At 34.8% G+C, this 8,413-nt stretch overlaps 1 protein-coding gene and 1 long non-coding RNA gene across 2 annotated transcripts in view; one reads left to right on the plus strand and one right to left on the minus strand.

Annotated features, from left to right (window-relative positions):
* Window positions 1–4,510, minus strand: part of LOC117205893 (protein rhomboid) — a 167,060-nt gene extending 162,550 nt beyond the window's left edge. The window contains exon 1 of the mRNA XM_033444719.1: window positions 4,127–4,510. The gene's annotated coding sequence lies outside the window, so the exon portion shown is untranslated. The remainder of the gene's footprint in view (window positions 1–4,126) is intronic.
* An 85-nt stretch (window positions 4,511–4,595) lies between these two features.
* LOC117205894 lies at window positions 4,596–6,752 on the plus strand. Its single transcript, XR_004487308.1, has 4 exons — window positions 4,596–4,724; window positions 5,275–5,588; window positions 5,671–5,727; window positions 6,361–6,752. It is a non-coding gene; the product is annotated as an uncharacterized LOC117205894 (long non-coding RNA).
* Window positions 6,753–8,413: the final 1,661 nt, after the last annotated feature.

Raw genomic sequence — 8,413 nt, forward strand, 5'->3', positions numbered from 1 at the left:
AAAAGACGGTGATACTAACCTATCGAAATTACTTAATTAGTGTGATAAAGTTTCCTTCACCGAAAGACAAATAAGAATTTTTATATTCTTCATTTGTGTATGTAACAAAATTATATCGAAGTAATTAACTGTAAATGAAGAGCAAATTATGGAAACCAATACTTTTATTTTATTTTACATTTAATAAATATTTTATTTCTCTATCATATAATATAGGTCACCAATACATATAATACAGCTTATATACAATATACAACATGGAAGTACAAGTACAAAATTTATGTACTCATACATTTAGATAATCTTGTAAAATTTTTTATATCTTTTATGGGATCTATCCTCTTACCTTATTTGTATTATAATATTAATGTATCGTATTAACGTATGTATCATATTAGCTATACATTACACGAGCAATCCGCTTATAGCAATTAATAGTTTCTATTTCCTCTGTGACGCATGCACTTTCGCTATTAGGTATAGGAATTTACATTGACATAATTTTCACAAGTCCTTGGCTAATTATAATTATCATGTTCATACAAACATGTGTTCCAATGTGTCTAAAAGGTATGATGTCACTACCAACGTTCCCATGTCTAGGACATGTGCTTGCTCATAAATCTTACTAATATGTCTACCACTCCTAGATGGAAGATCACCCTCCCTTTACTTCCCCTTCATTTTTCCTGTTCTCCATCTCTATGCTCCCTTTTATTACAACGTCAAACTCCCATTACAATAAGAAGACTGCAAACCTTTCTCTTTCACAAGTAAAGAAAAATTCCAAGAGTTAACCCTTTCATATTTATCATCCTATTAACAAAATAAAAGTACAAGATATCCTATCCATAGTATTGCATAAAGAGACATTATTAATAAACAGAGCCTTACTAATAAATCCACTAGCCCTGAACCAAAGATCAATCCTTTCTTTTTCTCTCATTCTTTCTATTCTTGCTCCAATAATTCCCTTTTCATCATTAACTCCTTAACCTACAACTACGGGTATAGCCCGTAGTACGATGATCGGGCCAAATATAATATATAATATAATATATAATAGCTTGTTTACGTTTTCGGCCCAAAATTCTCGAACGTAAATCGTGGGTTAAGGGGTTAAACTTCCATCAAATTGCAAAAATAGTAACCCTTTTTCTCACACAAACGAGTAAAGTTGTCGAAAGGTTGGAGAATAGAAATTTTTATTACGATCGCGTTCGAAATTCGTTTAGACTACAGAGAAAAGACGTGCTGCAGTCTTGTTTCGGGTTTGTCGTGTCGCCTAAATGGACAAACGACTATGGGTCGGATACAAATGCATACGAGGGTTCGTGAACGGAATACTGCAGAAGCTTCTTCTCGCTTTGAGCAACCACGGATCCTTTTGAACGGTGAAGGTGGAACGAAAACAAAGGCGGTGGAGACGAGCTTATTCGGAAAGGAACTATTTAGACTAGAGCGCGTCTTTGCGGTGGTAACCTTGAAACGCTAAAGTAAAGCGGAAGTCGGCGCGTCTACAGTTTCCATCAAGCCGAAATTTGGCCAAGCTCTTTTAAACCAAGCCGCATCCCGTTGATAGACGCCATTTTGTGTGTACCGCCAACTGGTCCAACGATCTTGCGTCGAATTACATCGTTTGAATTAGACTGGTGGTGTTGCTCGGCAACTTCATGAGCCTCTAAACAACTTCCGGTTCACTCGATACCACATCTCAATCCTTCTATGAATACTCGATGTTTCGTTTCGATTCACGAGTCGAATATACACATATGATATTTGCGTAGCGTAAATATACGTGGAGGATGTGATTTAATGTTTAAAATACTGAAGATTTAATAGGGAGATTTTATGAAGGAGTTTGCTATTACAGTGCTATGAATTGGATACGAAGCTAGGCCAGAATATCTAGGTAAACGTGGTGAAGACGATAGTCAAAAAAAGAATAGCAAGGGTAAGATGCGGCAACTTCGAGAGACCGAATAGATTTTTGTTAGAGGAAGATAAAAAGAGGTGAGAATTATGTAATGATAGGGAAGGAAAGTTGAAACACCGTGTAACGAAGTGCAAGAGAATGGAGAAATTGAGAGGTAATATGAAAGGAATTGTAGAAGGAAAATATTGTGAATAGGCAGTCAACTGGATTCGCTCCTTAGAGAAAAAGGAAAATGAAAGTGCAAAACTAAATCAAAGCTATGAATAAGTAGCATATATGTAGGTTTATTAATAACTTATAAGTGTCGCTCTATAATTCATAAATATGTACGTGAAGATTTGTATGGATAAACAATTAAGACATGTAATTCGAGACAGCAAAAGCCGAAATTAATAAATATTATTATTATTATTATTATTATTATTATTATTATTATTATTATTATTATTATTATTATTATTGTTAGAATGTTGCAACATATCAGAAGATAGAGAATCGTATGAGATTTGAAACAAGCTACAGAGAATTATTGCATGAGGATTGATAAAATTGGAGAACATTATTTTATAGAGAAATACATAACAATTTCACAGTAGATGTTCATAAAGAAAATAACCTTATGGAGATGATGGGATAGAAATTTAAAAATATTTTAGCCAACTTTTTTTCCACCAAAAATGATGAGATTAAGATATACAATTTTGAAATCCAATTACCATTTTATAAATATACCTACTATTTATTCTACTACATGATCGAGATCGTTTTAGTGTATTTAGTTTAAAAAGAAAAACAGAATAAACTGAGCTTAAAATGAAATATATTTTTATGAAATGAACTTCTGTATAAAAATTTTTCCGAATTATTCAAGAATAAGTATAATTTATTCTACTTTAGAAAAACGGGCTGGCAATTTTCTGAATGTCCAAGTTCTCCAAAATCGGACAAAAAAGCCATGGTTATGTCTACGCGAACAACGCGAGGATTATTTAAAAGGATCGATGGTCCAGGTGAAAAGCTTTTTTATCCCCGTTCAAAATCGAAACGACGGGGGAAAAAATCACGAAAGTGCATTCAGCCCGAGGATAACGTCGCTTTCATCGTAACCTGATAAACGGCGCACTCACTTCTAACTCGATCTTCAAAAACTAAAAGCAGAGAGAACCACTCGACCGATGGTTGACAGAGACTGAAGCACTTGAGAAACATTCGTTTCCATTAACGTATTCCGACGCATCACGGTGTCGTCCTACAGACGATAGTTATACATTTCTAGGTATTGAAACGTATATCGTTGCGAATTTTCGTCGTGTAACAATATTCCGTGTAAAGAATATTGGATTAATCATTTCGCGCCTAAATTTGAATAGGAAGCCATCTTTTCTTTTTCTTTTCGCGCGTTTTATGGACCGTCTTGCACAATTATTTAATTCTAACAATATCAGTGAGTTGACAAGTTAAAAATTATAGATTATGAATTCTTTTATACTTTTACAATTTTACAAAAATGAATATATATATATACATATGGAATTTGAATAAATAAAATAAAAATAGATAGTCGAGTAGAATGTGATAATTTGTAATTTGTACGATTTACTTTTAAATAGAGAAATCCCTATGCAAAAGAGTTAATTAATAATGATAACCTATAACTTGTCATTTTGTTAATAAATTTGTTAATAATATTTATAAAATTGTATAAGAGAATCATGATCGAGATATGTTATCGAACGAAGTATCGATATAATATTGGTTGCTGAATCCACACATAAGCCACTTAGTTCTTTTTACAATATATGCCCTGCCATGTTCCGCGAAAACGTTTTCAATAACCTATCAGTTTTATCGTTTCAATTTTACCACCTGACGAGTAAGCGTTAGTCAACGATCTCGTAACGATATTATCGCGTGCACATTTTTTAATACTAGAACTATATATCACCGTAATCATAACAATCAATTCTTAATTTTTTCATATAATTATTCTAGATTTGCAGCAGTAGGTTTTTGAAAATGCATAGCTTTTATTTTGACTTCGTTGTTACAAGTGTTGTACGTTACTCGTCGATAGTTCTAATGTTAACCGTGTCACGAGAACCTTCTTAGCCTAGTAACTTTCGGTTCGATAAAAACCCCGCGCCAGTAAGTATCGACAAAAATATAAATTGTAATTAGATGTACACATACCTTATTTGTGCGATCGACGAACAGTCACTCCATGATCTGTCTAGCCACGATGAATGCCGGCCTTAAGGATCCCCCTCTCGTCCAGTGATACAGAAAACACAAGCACTCTAAACCGGCAGTACGAACGACGCAGGCAAAGTCAAACGTCACTCCGATTTCGCACAGAGAGAACATGAACATACGGCTTGACGTCCGCGCGTGCACTGACTTCTGTTCGGTCGCGTCAGGCCGCAGTCCATCCACCTTGGACGAGTGTAGACTCGTCGCACGGTTGCCATGACGATGGGTCAACAGCACGCGTTGCGCGCGCAACGAAGACAGTTTCACACCGCGCTGCACGCTCGCGACAAGGATCAACGCGTTCTCATCGTACGTGTTCCGCGTTTAAGTCCAAAATTGTAACACGCGCGCGTGGGAAATTAATAACGACGCCTGTTAACTCACGGGATACGCGAGATCGTGTCCGAAGCGCTCTGTTGTTGCTGAAGTGGCGTGGCGATCAGAGACGATCGACACGCGGACAAAAGTGAAACACGATATCTAGAACGCGGAAATTAATAACAAGTGACGGAGTATATACTACGTCATTCGAATGATTGTACGGAAAACTGACACGCGATCGATGATTATTTTAACACGTTCAATACCACGTTAACCACGTTAGTCTTGTAGTATCTAGTAGTATGTAGTATCTTATAGTATCTTGTAGTATCTATGATGAACTTTCTATTCGAGACATTTTCGGTTAAAGCAAATAACAGTGAGTAGTATTGTCGGCACACACGTGGTTTAATTTGGAAATCGCAAAATTGTGGTGTTCAACGTGTTAAGCCTGTTATGATAGGGTCGCTGTAGATGCACGTTCTGGCGAATACGTCAATCAAATATATCGAATATGAATACGTCAATCAAATATATCGAATACAAATACGTCAATCAAATACATATATGAATATATATGTAATACATAATGTATACATATGTGATGTGATATGTGTGACATGTGTAATATATGTATATAATATAATCCAATATAAATGTATATATATATAGACATATAATGTATGTGTTATATGATATATATATATACGTAATCATCTCGATAAAAAGCAACATTAATTTTGTCTAAATCATCTGTATGATTTTAGTAGTAACAAAAATAAAAAATCTATGATCCATACGATGTAATCATAGCCTTATAGAAGCTCAGACACGATCAATAATAAACATAGAGATGTGTATCAACATAGGACGCGTGAGCGAACTAAAAGTGTAATATAGGAATAAAAACAAAACGTTACAGAGGCCCCTTGCTACTAACGTATGCACAATCGTACAGTAAATATATACATAAGTGTATTACCGATCAGCGAACGGCGTCGATGTGTATACCTCATTAGACAAGGATAGAAGGGGCTTCTACGCACGTTCTCTTTGTGTCTATATCGAATTCAGTTACACGGTAAGAAATAACTTGCTGCGTATTATCTTTATATCTTTATGATAATAACATTAATATTGAAATATTAATATTGAAATTGAAGGTTGGCGAATATTGAAAAATCGATCCGGGTATTAATACTATGCTTATGTACTGTACGGTGAGTGGAGAATATTGACAATATATTGACCGTGTGCGATTAAAGTCAGATATTTTGAATAAATATTTACAACATCGATACGAAGAATGATTTCGGAACACGATGAACACTGGTCGTTATTTACACTATTCTTTAAAACTACTTAATAATGAAAAAGTTAATCCACTCGAGACAAACAAACACCACGCATCCATTACAAACGGAATTCTAAATCGGCCAATTAGAGGACAGAACGCGAAAGCCAATCATGGATCGTGTTTCGTGTTGTGACGTACCGTATTATTACCTATATGCTTTCACCAATGATGTTATTGTTTCAACGTCTCCTATTGGTCAGTTTAAATATTGCCACAAAAGTATCGAATCAGATTAAGAATAATACACACATATCGTCAATTGGAATTGACCAATATTAATAATCGTGTGCTCTTAAAAATAATAATTTTATAGAATAAATAAAAATATCGAGGTTACATGTCGCATGTATAATATCGCGTTTAAATTTCAATCGTAATTCGCGGGTATCGAAAATGATAGTATAGTGCAGTTAGTGTCACGAGTTCGCGAGTCGCGAGTACATACAATAGAGACGGTGGGTGGATGTTGGTGATCTAATCTTCTTTGCTTCGACAGTTTCTGAACGGAGTGACATGATTACCATAGACGTGTAAAAAGTTAATAACGATCGTGGTGAAAAGGAGCATCGAACCCTGGTATGATCGTCGAACAAGCTGATGCTGCAAGAAACATCTCGTGGATAGGTATACGTACGGTTCCCGACGAACGCGGCAGGTTTTCTGTAATCAGCATGTTCCGGCGACCGACTCTCTTCCCTAACCTTCCTTTCGCACACGCTACCAGATTCGCAAGTAACGCTAACACGTGGTGAGATGAGTTATAAGGTAAGGAGCAAAGTTCACCCGTTAGAAATTTAATCTTTAAATGAGATTTCTCATCACATCGCTGAGAAATGATTTTTCGTCTATATTGCGCAGGTTGCATTTCGTCATTCGAAATCAACCTAACGAACGTTTCATGTTTCGTGATCTATTTTCATGTTTTTAGAGATGAAGAAATTTTTTTTTAATTATTTCAACTGTTTTTCATTTTGTGAAGTTGCATGCATTAAATGGTAATTACCAATATAATTAATATGTATATTGTGCGAAGTTAAGAAGCAATGTTTACGTAATATGATGCATGCCCTGCTTTATCAAATTTTAAATTTAACTTAACGAATGTGCATCGCAACTTGAAACATTTCCATGTTCTTAGCTAGAGATGAACAACTTTTTCTAAATTACTTTAACTTTATTTCATTTTACAAAGTTTTTCTCATATTAATTTACATCGCTCGAAAAAAAATTCGTCGAATTTTTATATCGTTTTAATGATTTTTTAACGTAAATAGCTTAATATTAATTCTGTTGGAAATAATGAGTTACATCGATTATTGTATTGAAAATTAGATGATTCCATTTAAGAAATCGTATTTCTACATATCATCTACATATCGCTTCCATTTACAAGAAAACTAATTTCACCAGCCTATACATTCCTTAAAACTATTCAATTGTTGCCTAAACTATTATGTAGCGCAGCGAGTATTTTATTAATGATTCGTACTGATAGATTAAAATTGGTCACCTTCTATGCATAGAGCAACGCGAAAGCCGTTTTGAGTGTCGCAATTAACCGATGATGAAGTAACTTCACCTTTAGAAGTGTGTATTTATATTTATTATCCTCTTGAGGGGAGTTAAGCTTCCATGCAAGTTGTCCTGTTCCTGCTCTTTATATTGACCCTTCTTCGTCTGAAATTAACATTTCTACGAGCACATGGTATCTACCAGGTGCACATGGGCTCTGGATATTATATTAATTAAATCTTGTTATTAGTATTTATGGACGTGATCCATGGCTGGCTATGACCTGCTATGAATTTGTAGCTAATTAAAAGTTCGATTTTTTACTGATTAAATATATAGTACAGGAATTTTGAACGCGGTATAAAAGCAGTATGATTAAATTTTATTATCATGCAAACACTTTAGAAGCCAAATATTTCTTCATTCGAAATGTGGCAAGTATTAGGTATGTGTTTATTTCTGTTTTAAATATACGTTTATACTTTTGAAGATAATATGAGGGTAAAGTATATTAACGTTAATATTAATTAACGACGGGCCTACACTCGCGAGCTTTAATATTTATTAAACCTGAATGTGCATTAACGTTAATGCGTGTAATCGCTCGGTAGCTAACACGTCAGGGCTGCTTTGACAATATTTGAAATTCCCGCCTCTTCCGTTATTACGTCATAAATTACATCATCTTAGAAACAAGCATTAATAATATGTAATCCCAAACGCTGTACATTCTCGTCCAACATCCAATCGATGTTCCTTCTTGATTAACATTAAATTTATTATTAATTTAGATTTTCAGTATATAAAATAGGCGTCATTTTTTCCGATAAAAGAACGAGGTATTCTAAAATCTAGTGTGACACCGACACAAGTATAATCAAATACGTGAACAATGGGTTGGAGGGGACTCAAAGAGCGCATTTTTTACGAGCCTGTCGAAAGATACACTTGGACCGCAGCGCATCATGACGACGAGATGAAAAGTGGTCCGAACATTTTACTGATTTTCACGGGCTACATAGTGCAAGCGTGTCGTT

Source organism: Bombus bifarius, unplaced genomic scaffold (assembly GCF_011952205.1).
Source record: "Bombus bifarius isolate JDL3187 unplaced genomic scaffold, Bbif_JDL3187 scf7180000007996, whole genome shotgun sequence".
Taxonomy (NCBI): Eukaryota; Metazoa; Arthropoda; class Insecta; order Hymenoptera; family Apidae; genus Bombus; species Bombus bifarius.